Source organism: Ananas comosus, linkage group 11 (assembly GCF_001540865.1).
Source record: "Ananas comosus cultivar F153 linkage group 11, ASM154086v1, whole genome shotgun sequence".
Classification (NCBI taxonomy): domain Eukaryota; kingdom Viridiplantae; phylum Streptophyta; class Magnoliopsida; order Poales; family Bromeliaceae; genus Ananas; species Ananas comosus.
Genome location: NC_033631.1, coordinates 5,145,866 through 5,163,529, shown reverse-complemented (window position 1 = coordinate 5,163,529; position 17,664 = coordinate 5,145,866). Strand labels below are relative to the sequence as shown.

The following is a 17,664-nucleotide window of genomic DNA, read 5'->3' as shown; positions in this document are numbered from 1 at the left end:
TGAGTGGCTAGTGACCTATAAAAGGATGTGACCTCCACCCTCTCTTCTTAGGAAATCAGTTGTACTCTAAACTTCAATCAATATATAATTTTTCTCAAACTCTCTCTCTCTTGTACTTAGTCTTAGGGTGAGTAGATTTTGACTTTAGCAAGTAGAGTGGTAGGCTTGCTCACTTCGCAAAGGAAGGCGAACAGCGCCGCACGAGCTAGACGAGCGATTTTGCTTAAGTCCATGACATAGTGCTCTACTGCGCATGGTGTCAATCTCCTTATGGGCTTTTGACTTTTATGCAAGAACTTTGGAAATTATGAGTTTTGGAGATAAAATTAATCATGATTAAATTACGCAATTGCTTTGGCCGGTGTTGTGTAATATACTAGTAGCAGGAGAAACCCTATGAGCACAATAGACTTTAAAAGTGCTAATGTTTCATCTAGGTTCGTGGGTAGATTTTATTTATCAATACACTAATTGGGAATCCACATAATGTCTCCTCTTATTTCGGGAAGGTTGTGGGGCCCACATATTTTTTTAAAGGATTAATTGCATATTGGTCCCAACTTTTTCACTATTTTTTATTTTGGTCCCTAATTGTTTTTGGCTCCAACATTTTTACTATTTTTTCATTTTGGTTCCTAATCCTTTTTTTAATGGAACTATTAAAAGATGTGTTAAAATTAACAAAATTGTCATGTTAGTGCCTACTTGATTTTATTCTGCATGTCAATTTTCGTGCCTAAACTTTGCACATTTTTTACTTTAATCCTTAAAAATAAACATTTAAATTGTTTAATTTAAATTCGGAATTAATATTATAAAAAAGGCTTCTCCTTATTTTGGAGGGCTTGTGGGGCCGCATATATTTTTATTAATGGCTAATTGCATCATTAGTCCCAACTTTTGCACCATTTTTTACTTTAGTTCCTAATTTTGCAATCAAGTTTTCAACCCTCTTGATTTCATTGCGATTACATCCTAAACATTAAAAGTGATGTTAAAATTAACAAAATTGCCACGTCAGCGCCTACTTGATTTTCTTTTCCATGTCAATTTTGATCTCTAAAATTTGCATATTTTTTACTTTAGTCCCAAAAATAAAAATTTATATTTTTGAATTTAATTTCGGAAATATATTAAAATTTAAATTTTAAACTAATTAGAAATTATAATTTCGAATTTGAATTTAAAGTTTGAATTTGAATTGAAATTCAAATTTTAAATTGAATCAAAATTTTGATTTCAAACTTAAAATTTTTTATTTTGATTTTGATATTTGAATTTGCATTCAAAATTTGAATATGAATTTTAAAAATATAATTGTCTTTTCTATATTAGGGTATTCACANCATTCAAAATTTGAATATGAATTTTAAATTTAAATATGTAATTTAAATTTTAATTAAAATTTAGACAAATTAGGACAACTAGCTTTGAGCTGTCAAATTGGCTTACTATTTTTTTTTAATTATCTCAAATGCTTTGCTCCATAAGAGGAGATGCAAGATAATGGGCTATTACCGAGTTGTATCTAATGACTATTTTCTACTACTTTAGCAATATAATTGTCTTTTCTATATTAGGGTATTCACATATTCAAATATGAATTAAGGCTCTTAAAATTATGACTATTGACTCATGATGCTTGATTGATAATGTAAATAATTTTTTTATTTTTTTCAAAATTAACAAATTACTGTTTTGAAATGAGAGAATTCAACTTTTGGTTTTCTTTTTCTTGCATGATTTTTTACTATTAGTTTTTTCTCTAGTTAAATTATATTTTTTAGTTCATGTGAGTGATATTTTGTTAATTTGTATGCTATTAATCTTAATTATGAGCTATAGAACTGTAGTACACTGAATTTTGGCAAGTTGCGAAGTTAGAGTGTTAGAATAGTAATTGAAACTATTCTACGTCTTTTGAAGGGTTATTGAGAGGTTTTCGGCAAGTTACTAGAGCGAACAACTGGCCGGAAGAGCGAAAGTGCATTGCAAAATGCGAAATCTGTATTTTGCACTGAGTACCGGTACGAACATGCCCAAGTACCGGTACCCAGCACAGCAGCTGCGTGGATTAAAGGGTTTATTGGTAATTTCACCTCAAAGCTTATCCTTTTAAGCTTCTGGACGACTCCCCCAGCTGGTTCTTATCCTGATTGAGCTGAGGAACAGGGTAAGAACCTCCTCTTTTTCTCTCTAAGGTTTTGGAGCAAGTTTGAATAACAAGTAGTGATTTGAGCTTGTTTTCTCCCTCTCTTTGATTGCTAGTTAATCTGAGGACTTGGGGGGCAGCTCCTGGTGCGTGGGAAGTGAAGTTTTGTTGTGTTTCTTCAACCCTAACTCAGTAGAAACTGAGTTGAAGCTGTACAAGGTGACTAGCCAACTTTTCTCCCTAGTTTGATGCTATAGTAGAGAGTTTGAGCTTGTGTTTTACTTCCTTACTGCTAGCAGAGTTAGGGAAGTTTGTAGCAATGGCAGAGAAGGTGTTTTAGCTATAATTCTTCAACCCTTAATCAGAGGAAAGCTGAATTAAAGCTTTGGGAAGGTGATTAATTAACTACTCTCTCTATTTTGAGACTGTATTAGTTATATTGGTGATACTAGTGATGCTGTTTTGGTATATGTTCACAGCAGGTTTGTGAACTATCTTGGCTGAGTTTTAGTGATCCTTATAGATTGGTTTTAATGTTCTCCAACCTGAGTTGGAGCTGCACATGGTGAGCTACCTAACCTCTTTCTAGTTTTAATGTGTTAGTAGTAGTTATAAAGGAGTTTATGGTGTATGTTTGCAGCAGGGTATTAGATCCCTTTTGGCCGAGATTTGGGAGCTTTCGAAGGTTGGTTTTGGTGTTCCAACTTGAACCGAAGTGAGGATGTAAGCCTTGATACTATACTAGGTAAGATTCTAGCCTAAATTATGTGATTATGTGAGATTTACATGTAGAGATTGAAGGTAAGCTCCTAGCTGATTTTAGAATCATTGCTAGGTTGTTTGGAGACTTTGGATTACCTACGTTTGTGAAATCAACGAGAATCATCGACTAATTGGTGGGTTTGACTTTACCGAAATGGGTGAATTCCCTCTATGTCTTATTTGACATTATAAAAGTGAAATTGTTGCATATTCATGTGAATATATATAGAGGAATGGATTGGTGTATGCATAAATCTACATATTATATCGGATAAAAGGAAGAGTCTATGTAGTAGGGGAGAATTATGAAATAGCTTTGCATACATAGATCACTTGCTTGTTTAACATGCATCATATAATATTAGTATACTTGTGTAGACAAGTTAAGTAGGACATCAGCCACGAATGAATGAATATAAAGCTATGATTACGGCACTTAGTTTAGATGTATAACTAAGTAAACGATGCATTATAGTGGTTTATCTTTGAGTTAAATTCATGCAATTCCATGTTGTAGACATGATGACGGAACTCTTAGCATATCATGTATAGTGAAGTTACATACTAATACGTTTACATAAAAATCATGTTAAGAGTATGGTAGAGAATGTTTCGCATATTTGTATATACAAGTTGGTTATTGCTTTCACAGAATAGAGATAGCATGAATTTCATGTTCTTAAATATATGATCTAGTCAAGTAACTAGAACTGGGTATTATAACATAACATGAATGTTATACTAGTGAATACGATCTAGTTAGATAACTAGAATTGGATATGAGGATATGCCTGTGTAGTCAAGTAGAAGTACTTGCCTAATATTTATTTACTCCAGATAGTGGAGGTTTATATAGAACTATAGAATATGTGCTAAGAGTTACATGAACACCAGAATGAGTCATTGAATATGAACTTAGTAAACCACTTTCCTTATGTATAGAGAGTAGTGAGAGAATTATATGTGAGTGTGCGGGTATAGCCCATTAGAAACATCAATATGATGTAAAGCATGTACTTATTCAAGTTAGACTATCTATTGGTAGAAAGATGTCACCAAGTAGTTGATAGTGGATTATGACTTAGTATTAACTGTCGACCTCGTGTCGGGTTGAGATTCCATGTTAGAGACATGATGAACTTGTGAACCTATACTATGAATTACGCTTGCTTGCCAATGTGCTCATTTGCACATACTTGTGAGGGTCGCACCCCACAAGCCGGCTGTAACACACTGGACCTTTGCAAATTGCGAGGTTCGAGTGTTTGAATGTATTTCGAGCTTTTCCACACTTGGTGGAGGGTTGTAAAATGTTTCCTGACCCGAAAAGTTCGAAATCTGGAACTTTGGACCAGTCCTGAGAGTTTTTACTCTCGGGGACCGGTCCCTGGAAGGAGAGACCGGTTCCCCCAGTGAGCAGTGTTGTGGCAGCCTGAGGCAACCGGTCCCTGGCAGTCGAGACCGGTTCCCGAGCGCGTTCTCGCAGTGAGAGACCGGTCCCGCGTAGGGAGAGACCGGTTCCCGAACGTTGGTTTTTCGGGTTCGCAGCGAGAGACCGGTCTCTGCTGGGGAGAGACCGGTCCCTCTGGGCGAAAACTGCCCAGTCCGGGCTGATGTAATTTTGGGTTTTTGAGGGGCCTAACTGGATTTTGTTACCTTAGAGGCTATANCTAGAGACAGTTATTGTACTACTTATGATTTCTTTTATTGTCTAGCTTTACTTATTTACTTTGGTGTAGATGTTAGAACTTTACTCGCTCTGATATCATTAGTTGCTAGTTATTTCACTTCTTCTATTTATTCTAGACTTGCTTTTACTTCCGCTTTTATTGTAGACGCCTTATATGTGTAGACATATGGCGGGTCTGGGCACGCTATCGGGAGGGCCTCCGCCGGTCCCGGGGCGTGACACCGGCACTCCGGAGTTGGCCTATATGACAGATTGCTCGCTTATGTACGAGACTGAGCGCCGAAGTGGATTGCCGTGGGTAGTGTTGACTTTCACGGGGCCATTAGGCACGGCACGGGCTGGGACTTTACCATGTGTAAGTCTCCTGTTAGTTGGGTTAATGTAAGTGACTTTAACCTTAGATGGACATAATAGTAAAGACACTTTATATCATTAGTTGAACATATCTAATAATGAATATACTAGGAGGTTGACATCCCTGATAGTCAGTAGTATAGTAACTATACCTGAATGTTTACACTCTTGCTAGTATAGGAAAGTAGCTACATGATGTCATTAGCTCGTTAAAGTGTAATGATATTCTGCATATAGCATGACATATAGCTGATTAAACTGATAATTAGCATAACTTATAGAACTTGTTATGATGAATTAGTATCTAAGACATATTAGAAATTATATCTTGTGAGGCATGTTATGGTTGAACTACTTCATTTACTTGTTGCATTTATTTTGCTTACTTATTGTTGTTTATTCATGCCTCAGTTGACCTAGTGGTGTACTTCACCACTCTCGGCGGCTTACCCACTGGGAACTATTGTTTAATAGTTCTCACGCCCTCTTTGTTGTTGTTTTTACAGAGCCTTCCACCCTGGGAAAGGCTAGGGTTCTTGGCGAGGGGTCAGCGGCTAGCTAGAGCCTTCTCGATGTTAATAGATGAACCTCTACAAGTTTATTTTGGTCCAATTCAGAGATGTAGATTGAAACTGTTTAGGATGTACTTTACTTTTTAAGCTGTAATAAGGTTTTGTATTTGTATAAGCTTATGAACTTTTAGTTTTGTTCTGATTACCTGATTAAGAATTTATACTTTTGCTATGTTGATTGTAGACGTCTAGTGTACACTTAAGTTTGCGGTATACACTGCGGGTCTGTGCACGTGACTGCTGAGCTTCCGCTGAAGTCCAGGGCGTGACAAGAACTTATTTTTTTCCTAATATATAGTATTAGAATATTTATTTGGTAGTTAAATATTTTTACAGTGTAAATAATATCTATTTTGATTTCGTATGCCTTTTAATTAATCTTACTTTTTGTGCTTCTAATAATTACCTGCTGATTTCTTCACTAATCTAAAATTTAGAAATCAAATACTTTATTAGTTGTATGTGTGACGATAAAAATTAATGAGGGCACAATAAAAATGTTGCCATCAAGAATACCAAAGATAGTACTTTCACTCCAATTACTTTTTTAATATTTTTTTATTTGTAAATTCTACCTTAGATGATAATGAAAAAATATTATTCATCTTTTTTAATACTGTAATGAACTTTTGTATTATTTTGATGAGATTTATTCATTTTACTTATTAGGTTTAAATATTTTTAGAAAGAAATATTCTTTAATTTTATTTTTAAATTTTTAATTAGTCAATACTAAGATAAATAATATTTAAAAATATTAATGCATAATAGGAAAAAAGTGATGTTAATAATTATAATAATTTACTGTTATATTATCTTTCCGTCTTATCGCGCGGGCCGCTTAACTAGTAAATATATAAAAGGAGAACCTAAAAAAGATGACTCCCACTACATATTTAGGGAAGTTGGGCGCAACTTTTTCATATTCTCTCTTCTCAACATTCTAGTAATCTACACAGATTTACAAAGCACGATATCAAAGCTTATTTTTTAATATTAATATAACATAAATTAAATTTTCATCTAATAAATATAATCTATAATTTATAAAAAATCTAGATACAAAAAATAATAGATTTTTTTTATAATAAAACTTTACAAATATAGTATAAAAAAAATTATAAACCTGGTGTATAGAATATTCCCACTTATTCTTCAATTTGACTTAACATATGTAAGCTTTAACAATATAAAGTTATCTAATACAAGTCCTCAAATTTTAGCTTTTTCGCTAAAATAATTTATTTATAAAATTGCTATCAAACTATTAAATTTAATTAAATTTTTAAAGAAAATTATTAGAATAATTTAACTATATAAATATAAAAAATTTTAAAATATAATAAAATAAATATTTTTTATAATGTACATAAGATTATTTTATAATTTTTTTCTTTAGCTATAATTTTTTAGTTTTAAAATTTTAATAAATATGTACATATTAATTAATTGAAATACTATCTATTTGTCGCGAAACGCGAATCCTACACTACTATATAATACATTGCGTACAGTACCACGAGCTCTTGTAAACCATAGCATGCCACGCGCATCATACTATACCTATTAGGATATAATTTCCACGGTGTCAGTATAGCATATGTTGATCTCCGTGCTTGCAATGTAGCTCAGCTCCTTTCCCAATAGCTTTAGGTGGCCATAATACTTAACTGGTCATATACTGCATCTTATGCTTTTGAAATATAACTCCTAGAATTTGAAATAGTCTTATGTACAAAATATAATAAAATTAAATCTCTTAATATGGTTATAGTATTTGTGCTGTGGTTAGACCCAAAAGATTAAAAGGGTTAAATATAATAAAATTAAACCTTTTAATCTGGTTATAGCATTTGTATTGTGGCTAGACCCAAAAGATTAAGAGGATTAAACCTCTTAATCTGGTTATAGCATTTGTGCTGTGGCTAGACCCAAAAGATTAAAAGGGTTAAGTGTGATAGAGTTAGAGTAGTTTTAGAATTGATGACCCCCTAAAACAACCACTGGCCGAAAATATGAGATAAATCTCGACAAAGCTACGATTATGCAAGGAGTAGAGCACGGTTGCCCGGCTGACTATTTTTGTGGTTGGAGCGCGGTTACAAGGTCGACTAAGATTAGTGAGACGAGTCTCACATGGTCTAGTGCTTGTGAGTATGTTTAAGCCTGATAAGAACGTTAGAGCTTAAGAAAGGGACAATGTGACACCTTAGAATATATATAAGATTTAGGGTTATTTGCATACACGTCCCTGCAAACATAGTGAATTGCGGAAATATCCCTGCAAAACGGAAACTCCATAAGCTGTCCCTGCAAAAGTCCTAATTTATGCAGATATGTCCCTCTGATTAACATCTGTTAGAGAACTGTTTATTTTTTAACAGTTTTCATGTGAAATGACCATTTTGCCCTCACAAATATATCCCTCCAAAAGCATCTTCCCCCTCTCTTTCTCTTCCTCTTCCTCTTCGGGCCGCCGGAGCGGATGGCGGCGACGGCGCGGGTCGAGCTCGCCGGCGACAAAGAAGAGGGAAGAGAAAGAATGAGAGGAAGAAAAAAAGGGAAGAGGAAGAAGGAGAGGAAGAGGGAGAGGAAGAGGGAAGAGAAAGATGAAGAGGGAAAGGGTTCGTCGCCGCGCGCCGCCGCCGCATCTCCTCCCTCGCCGGCGACGAAGAAGAGGGAAGAGGAAGAGGAAGAGGAAAAGAAAGAGGGAGAGGAAGAAGAAGAGGGAGAGGGAGAGGGTTCGCCGCCGCCGTCGCATCTTCTCCCTCGCCGGCGATGAAGAAGAGGGAAGAGGAAGAGGGAGAGGAAGAAGAAGGGAGAAAAGGGAAGAGGGAGAGGAAGAAGGAGGAAAAGAAAGAGAGAGGGTTCGCCGTCGCCGCCGTCGTCGCCGCCGTCGCTGCCGCCGCCGCCCTCGCCGGCGACGAAGAAGAGGGAAGAAGAAGATGAGGAAGAAGAAGAAGGGTAGGATCGTAAATTTAACTTATAATTAACCATGGTTAAGTACTTTAACCGTGGTTAATGAAAATTTTCTAACAGTCCTTAACGGCAGGGACATATCTGCATAACTTTAGACTTTTGCAGGGATAACTTATGGAGGTTCCGTTTTGCAGGGATATTTCCGCAATTGACTATATTTGCAGGGACCTGTATGCATTTAACACTAAGATTTAATATGGCTAAATCTTTTAAGACGGTTATAGTATTTCGGACAGTGACTGGTCTAAAAGGTTAAGAAGGTTAAACGCTCTAAAACTAAAATAGTTTTCAGATGGGTGACCTCCTTGAAAGTTGGGCGTCCCATAAAATTAGTATCTCATGTCTGTTTTTCACAACAATAGATCTAGAGTTAATTTTGTACTAAAAAATCTATTCAGAGAGACTGCTGGAATAAAATTAAGTCGATGAAGATTCAGAGAGACTTTGAGGTGTGGCCAGTGATCACCTGCAGCTATCGAAAAAGAAAAGTAAGTTTATGAAACTTAACGTCCACTCTGTATTGAAGTTCTATCACCCATTGGACCCGCGAGTATATTGCTGAATGATGAAAATGTAATTGCTGGTTGTTGAAAAATTAATTATTTTATATTATATTGCTAACTGATGGTAAAATTATCACAATTAAATGTCCTAACCGAATAAACAATCAATGTTAATTAATCACACCTTCCATAATAAGATTATAAAAGAGCGGTGAAAAGCTAGCTGTTACGTTTTAGGCTAGGACAGCTTTTGAGTATACTTTGGCAATTATTCCTTAATCTTTTATACTAGTGAAGAGTCCCGCGCTTTACAGCGGGTAGAAACTGTAATAGTAATTAATAATAATAAAATATTAAATATTTTTTTGTGTATCTCACTTGGTATATCTACCGAAAGTCTCTCACTGTAGGCAGTAGATGTGAACCCAACGATGGAGAGAGAGAAAGTAAAATAACTCATTCTAAATAAAAATTAAATGGAAGAGATGAAGAGACGTATGTTGAGAGAGAGAAAAAAAAGGAGGAGATGAGGAGACTTATGTTGAGAGAGAGAGAGAGAGTAAAATGTCTCATTCTAAATAAAAATTGAATGGGGGAGATGAGGAGACATTGAATGGGGGAGATGAGGAGACATATATTGAGAGAGAGGGAGAGAATAAAATGACTCATTCTAAATAAAAATTAAATGAAAAAAATGAAGAGACATATGTTGAGAGGAGAATAAAATGACTCATTCTAAATAAAAAAAAATTTTAAAATTAGGAGGTTATGACACATCAGCTTAAAACATTGGGGATTCATAAAGAGTAATAGATAATCGTATGCAGTAGTGGAGAATGGATTTCTTTTTTTTGGTTCTTTTTTTGTTTTTTGAGTCTGAGAAACTGGCTGGTAATTGATATTTTTTGTATGCATATATCCATGGGTCTCGTTTGACAAGAAGAAAATGCAGCAATGACTCTTTTGCCTTATCATCTTTTTAAAAGCAGGGAGATAGTTAGAATTCAATTCTTTAAGGAATCGGGCAAGAATTTATTATGATAATTATTTATTGGGTTTTTATTAGATTTTGTGATTTAAAATTCATTAAAATCACTTGAGGAGCCTAATAATTATTAATGAGCCTCTTGGGAGCCCAACTTAAAATATCCATGTGTGATGTTTAGTGCCATATTGGAAACCAAAAGAGTGTTTGTGGTTTTTATTTATTCATTTATTCTCAAGATAGTTGCTTGGAAGAAAATGAGAGTTATACTCTCGTTTAAATACACGCACGCACGGCACGAGCACGAGCCGGGCGGGCGGCGCACGCGCGCGATCCATACATCCGATTTATTTAACTTTTTATTTTGTCGGTTTTATCTTTATTTTAATTCTTATTTTTATCCTAATCCTAATCCTTATCCGTATAATCTTAGGCTTATCTTGTTCTACACGGATTTGACGTGTTAAAGCAAGATTCTCGTTTATGTTATAATATGGGGCGAGGTTGTACGAGTTAATTAATAACCCGAGCATACCTAAAGCCTCTTGTCTTTTTCTACTCTCTGGATTTTCGCTGAATTTTTTTTCGCCGGATCTGAAGCTTGTTGGGTTCATCTTGCGCAACCTTGGAAGCGTACCGACCGGGTGGAACGTGGTCGTTGTATCGCTAGCTAGGAGTAATTGCCGGGAAGCCTCGCACGCGGAGGGGTAATTTCCCTTGTAGGACAGTGCTATGTACGTCTCGATCCACAGGCCTTATCTAAACCTTTTCTTTACTGTATTTGTTATTTAATTTCGTTTCGGGATTTTTCTAAACCTGTAATTAAATTTTCGAATTGGTTTTTAAAGAATATTGTAATAAAAGATCAAAAAAAATTTCCAACAATCTAGAAGCGAAATTCTTTTTAATCTTTCTGTTTCTTTTAGTATAGTAATTAAAATATTTCTTTTCTACAAATTAATACATATCTCTTATTGTTATTTTTCTAAAATTCAAAATTATTTTTTGACATAACAGTAGAATTAATTTGTGCATAAATTTTGTTTTATTGTGGAGGATTCGACAAAACCGTTTACTTTTGATGGTCATAATTTTAAGAGGTGACAGAACCAAATGAGGTTCTGGCTCACCACACTTGGGCTGGTTTCTGCTATCTCGGATTCTGCCGAGACTACCAATGGATCTGCACCTGTAGGTGCAACCCAGAATGTGATCAATCGACCGCTTACTCGAAACCAAGCCCAGACTGGATCCACTCCTCCCACTACTAAAACTGCAACTACATCTGCAACTACAACCGTACCTCCCGTTGACCATAACATAATCAATTATCATTGTTTAAATCGGATTCTTAGTACCCTATTTGACTAATTATATGACATTCACTGTGGTGCTAAGACAGTTAGGAAACTTTGGACATCCTTAGAAAATAAGTATGGTCAAGTTGATCCTACCCAGAAGAGATATCAGGCGTCTGATCTAATTAAATTTAAATTGCTAGATAATAAGTCCATGTCTGACCAGCTTCATGATTTTGAGCATATAGTTCAGTAGCTTAGATCTAGTGGTGTAGATCTTGATGAAAGTTTTTTAGTTCCCGCCCTTATAGATAAGTTGCAACCCGCTTGGTCGAACCATGCAAATGATCTTAACCACAATCAGAGAGAGCTATTAGGACTCGTGTGGAGGATCGGTGAATACGAGGAATGCAGTCTCTTCTCACGTGCTAGGGACAGGTCAAGTGGACTTGAAGCTGACCTCTGGGAAGACCTTAACTTTGCACGGAGTCCACCATATTCCCGACCTTAGGAAGAATTTGATTAGTGGTTTTCTTTTAGTTCAGCAAAGTTTTAAATTAGTTTTTGAATGTAATAGGGTAGTTATAACAAAAGGAGTGAATTTTATCAGAAAAAGATTTTTTAGTGATGGTTTATTTAAATTATCTGTATCTTCTTTTTTTTATTAGTGAAAGTGCTCTTGTGATGAATGTTATTTCTCCTAATATTTGGCATGGAAAATTGGGACATGTGAATTTTAATACTATCAAAAGATTGATGCATCTCGATTTGATTCCTAATCTGATTTACCTTATCATAGATGTGAAATATCTGTGCAAGCTAAGGAGCCTAGGAAACCTTTTAAATCTGTGGATTGAGATTGCGATCTTTTAGAATTGGTGCACAGTGATGTTTGTGATGGAAGTAGACCTAGTAGAGGTGGAAATAAATATTTTGTGACAAATATAGATGATCATTCAAAATATTGTTATGTTTATTTGATCAAATCGAAAGATGAGGTTTTAAACAGATTCAAGATTTATAAAGCTGAAGTTGAAAATCAATTAGATAAGAAAATCAAAATTTTGAGGTCTGATCGAGGTGGTGAATATACTTCAAATGAGATGACTTCTTTTTGTCAAGCGTTTGGAATTGTGTATCAAGTGATTGCTCCTTATACACCTCAATCTAATGGAGTTACTGAACGTAAAAATAGGACTTTGATGGATATGGTGAATTCGATGATAATTAGTTCAGGCGCACCCGAGAACTTGTGGGGGGAAGCTTTGATTTCTGCATGTGTGATTTTGAATAGAATTCCCCACAAGAATTCTAATGTGTCTCCCTATGAGCTTTGGAAAGGTAGGAAGCCTAATCTAAATTATTTTAAAGTATGGGGGTGCCTAGCTAAAGTGAAGATATCTGAGATTAAGGAGAGAAAGATTGGACCAAAGACCGTGGATACAGTTTTTGTGGGTTATGCACATGATAGCAATGCAAATCGATTTTTGGTGGTGAATTATGAAATTAGTGAGATTTCTAACAACACTATTATTGAGGCTAGAGATGCAGTATACTTTGAGGATGTTTTTCCTTTTAGAACTAGAGTTGATAGACCTATTCCAGCTGAGCCTATAGGTAGTTCTAGCAGACCTAGAATTAGTGAACCTATAAAGAGACTGAACCTAGGAGAAGTAAGCGTCCTAAAGTAGCGAAAAATTTTGGAGATGATTTTTGTGTCCTACTAGTAGAAGATACTCCATCTACCTATGACCAAGCTATGACGTCTGTAGATGCATCGTTTTGGAAAGAGGCTATTAATCTTGAGATACAGTCTATTCTATAGAATCATACTTGGGAGTTGACTGATTTACCTTTAGGATGTAAGCCTGTAGGTTGTAGATGAATTTTTAAGAAGAAGTTGAAACCCGATGGATCTATAGATAAGTATAAGGTTAGATTAGTGGCACAAGAATTTGTACAAAAGCCTGGGGTAAATTATTTTGATGTTTATGCTCCTGTTGCTAGGATTACCTCTATTAGAGTGTCGATTGCCTTGGCCTCTATCCATGGTTTGATTGTTCATCAAATGGATGTTAAGATAACTTTTCTGAACGGTGATTTGGATGAAGAGATTTATATGAAGCAACCTGAAGGTTTTATAATTTCTAAACATGAGAACAAAGTGTGCAAGTTGAATCGATCTTTATATGGACTTAAGCAAGCTCTTAAGCAGTGGCATTTGAAATTTGATTCGTTGGTTATATCAAATGGTTTTCATGTGAACATGTCTGATGAATGCGTGTATTCGAAGGACTATGATGGACATATAGTAATCTTATGTTTATATGTTGATGATATTTTGATTTTTGGTACTAATATGAATGTGATAAATGCTGTGAAGAGATTATTAAATGAAAATTTTGATATGAAAGATCTTGGGCAAGCAGACGTTATTCTCAATATGAAGATCATTAAAAAATCAAACGAAATTATTATGAGCCAATCCCACTACAGTGAACAGTTATTGAAAAAGTTTGGTTACTTTGATGTTAAACCTGCAGTGACACCTTATGATTCTAGTGTGCATCTTAAAAAAAATAGAGGAGATCCAATAGGTCAAAATAGATATTCACAGATTATTGGATCTTTAGAATATTTGATGAATTACACTAGACCTGATTTGGCTTATGCTGTGAACCGATTGTCACGCCCCGGGGCCGATTTTAAAAGCCTTTTGAAAACAGAGTTGCGGAAAGCGTGCCATTTTTTTTTTTTTTCAACCTGGCCCACTGTGACGTAAGAACCAAGCCACTAAATACAAAGTTTCTCTGTCCACTGGGCAGATATCCTTTGTATTTGCACGGCGTACCAAGATACAACAGGATCTCAACCAAAACCTACATTTACCAATTCAAACAACCAAGCCAGATATTGCATTTCCATACAGCTAACAATCCTTAGAATGATGGGCATGCTCTAAGCCACTCCTTAGGCGGCTGGATGATGCAAATGCACCATACAACAAACATCTATTTAAAAGTGATCCCACACGGAAGCTTTTGTTTTTTGAATCCTAATTACATTCATCATGAAAAACCATTTGACTTTTTAAAACTACTTTCCCATACGACTCTATTTGAAAACAGCTACCTCGCAGGGGTAGAAATCCACGATGATAACTACAAGAAAACCAAATCTCCACAGGAACCAAAACCACAGATCGAAACTACCAATTCATGTATAAAGAAACCAGCCACTACAGTTCACATTACATTCAACATACATAGATCAGCTAACTGAACCTTATTAAGAAAAAACTACTTTTTTTTTTTTAATGTTCCGGGAAAGAGAATAACCAAGTGACGGTCGTACTGCGTACTAACTAGATCGTCCTCTCGTCGAGCAAAATCCAACTCCTCGTCCGTCTCTGTCACCTGTGGGGGGGAAATGCGGGGGGTGAAATACCAACCATGGTTTTCTAGTGGGGTACGATAGAGCCACGAAGGCAAGCCGTAATTCACCGCGAAACAAAGGAGGAGAGAGATAAACAACATATATATCTTGTAAGCTGATATTAAATAGAACTACAGTAGCTACAAACAGATAAATTAGGAAGCAATAAATAAACCTGCCTACATGTATAGAATAATGCAAAGAATGCCTCAAGTACTGAACCAGAAACTGCTACCCAATCCACTTGGCCTGCTGTTGTATCGGTTCGCAGACCTTCAAGCGATGTCGCTTGTACTAACTTGCACAGACCTGATCCGATCCGGTCCCGCCAGAAGACGACCTATCGGTTAAGACACCTCCGATTCGGTGGCCAAACGGATTCCGGTGTACATGAATACCCCCAAGTGCCGTGACTAAGTCATGCCTGGTATGCTCAAACAAAAACAAACCGGCTAAGCGGTTTTGCCTACGGGCCGAACAAAACAACGAGGAGAGTACAATGCCAAAACTAAAATAGAAGCTTGGGGTACAAACGCCGTTAACCTCGATCAACCAGATCGAAACAAACGACAGAAGAGTCGATGTGTTGCCTGGACCAAGCGTCCACCAGGGATACTGAATTACAAAATGCAACCTGTCTACATGTCTATCAATCATTAACAATGCACGTGCAACGAAAAGACGATAACAAACGATAACAAAACAACTGGACATGTAGGAGCTCTAATATACTGGAATAAGAAAAACAGTCGGAAGAGAAGGAGGTGAAAACGCTCTCACGACTACCAGCTGAAGCACCCCACCTGTCACTGTCGCGTCGGAACGCTGGGTACGCCAGAGTCTACCGACCTTAAGAAGATAAAAACAAGTCAGAATCCAAACCACTAACCAAAGACACGAGACTCACAAATCCCCAACAGGATCCGCGTAATCGGTTTCCCAAAACCGATTACCGTACGCACCGGAAGTCCCGAACAACCACACCGGGACGCCGTCGGACCCACTAAGTGTCCGAACTCACCGCTCATACACGAGTCACCCGCCGCCCAACTTCCAATTTGATGCCTTGGCAGCGAAACACAAGGTATAAACACAACAATACTCATCGTCGGAAATCGTACGAATCCGGATTCCCGGAAGTGTCTATTCTCGACAACACGCGAACCCTCCGATCGCTCACCTATCATCATCGACCACAGAAAATGACGTGGGTGACCAGCCAACAAGGCTCAGTCGACAAAACACGAAGCAAATCCAAACACCGTCGGAAGCGATCCGAACGAAAAACCGCTTTTTCGGCCGATTCGCCGAAAAAACGCACTTCTAAAATCGACCCTACGGATTGCGAAAGCTAACGGCCATGACATCAGTCCAGGCGCGTCATTACAAACTCCCACATACTGCCCACAGTAGCACGCAAAGCCAAAAGCATAAAAACGACCTCTAATTACATAAAATAATTCATCATTTTATGTAATTTCGAGCGATCAGCGGCTCGCTCACGCAACGAGGACTTCGAACTCTCCGCAGAGGACACGTACTGACAGGTCTCGATGTACGGAGTCGTGCTCATGATCCGCGGAGCACTCGCGGCTCGCTGTTGGAAGTGCTAGAGAGCAACCCGAAGGTCAGCGAATAGCGCGTAGTCAGGGAAATCGCGCCGAACAGAACTAACCGCGACACTGTTGTTCAAAGTGGGTGAGCACTGTGATCAGCACTGACCCAACGATCACCGTGCTCACCCTCCGGACGCATCAGGACAGCCTCGGATCGCCGGCGAGATAAACGTGCGCAAGCCCAATAATTAGCCCCAGCCAAAAAGGTGAAACGGAGGACATCGCCCAATATCAGCGGACGAGTCTCCCGACAGAAACTAAGGTGAATCACGATGATCAGGAAACTGCCAGGATCATCGTGCTCCCATTCCGCAGAGATCGGGGAGCGCACAGGGGAAAGCTCAGAACAGAAACCCATCCAAATAAAGCCCTATTTCGGAGGGAGGCTTTGGCCGAGCAAGCCTTGACTCCGGCCGGCTCTCCGGCAGCATGGGCGGCATGCGCGGCGGCGGGACGGTGCCGGGGGAGGTTGAGGGAGTACGTGACTCACCTTCGTTGGCGCGGGGTTGAGCGGCGTCGGGAAGCAAGCTCAGCCGCGCGAGCTCCGGCGGGGTTCCCGAGTGTTGCTGCGGCCACGCCGGCGGCTGGCGGTAGCTCCGGGACGCGGAGTGCGGGCTGCCAGGAGGCTGGAGAGGGGCCAGGAGTGCCCCTCGAGCGCGGCAGGCCGCGAGGAAGAGCGCCGCGGCTGTGCCTCGACGAGGCGGTCTGGCGGCGGCACGGCTGGCCGATAACGGCCGACGGCGGCGCAGTCGGGGGCGGGCGGCGACCGGCGGGAAGAGCGCCCCGGGACACGGGGGATGTCGGCAGAGAGGTTTCAGGCGGTGGCGGCGCTGCGGGCAGCGCTGCAAACCCGCTCGCCAGGCTCGCGCCTGGGTGCCAGCAGACCCACAGGACAGCAGCAGCCGGCGGCGCCCGGACTTGGCGACGGTCGCGCGGTGAAAGTTGCCGGAGCACGGTGAAGTCCAGGGGGAGGGTCTCAGGAGGTAGCGTCTCGGGTTCTCCTCACAACCCGCAGGAGGAGAGAGGGAGAGAGAAGAGAGGGAAAGAGAAAAAGTGGTGACTCCGCGGCGCGGCGGGGCTCACACGGCGGCTGCCGGGCGTGGTGCAGCAGGGCAGGGGAAGGGGTTGAAGTGGGCTGGGGGACTAGGTAGTGGGGCGGCCTAGGTTAGGGTTAGGGGATCAAAACCCCTAGGAACTTATAAATTACCAAGGTTTAACTTTGCAAAAAGGTCCACAACACGGGAGAATTTCAATCCGAGTCCGCCACACACAGCGTGTGTAAAACACGGCGAACAACCCCTCTAGTGCGATCCACGCG

The 17,664-nt window shown here is 38.8% G+C and overlaps 1 long non-coding RNA gene across 4 annotated transcripts; it reads left to right on the top strand.

Annotated features, from left to right (window-relative positions):
* LOC109716993 lies at nucleotides 2,075-3,745 on the top strand. Of its 4 annotated transcripts, none has more exons than XR_002218095.1 (6): nucleotides 2,075-2,173; nucleotides 2,269-2,371; nucleotides 2,452-2,545; nucleotides 2,635-2,717; nucleotides 2,796-2,897; nucleotides 2,988-3,745. It is a non-coding gene; the product is annotated as an uncharacterized LOC109716993 (long non-coding RNA). The 4 variants fall into 4 exon arrangements; XR_002218092.1 differs by having other exon boundaries at nucleotides 2,793-2,897; XR_002218093.1 differs by having other exon boundaries at nucleotides 2,793-2,897; nucleotides 2,976-3,745.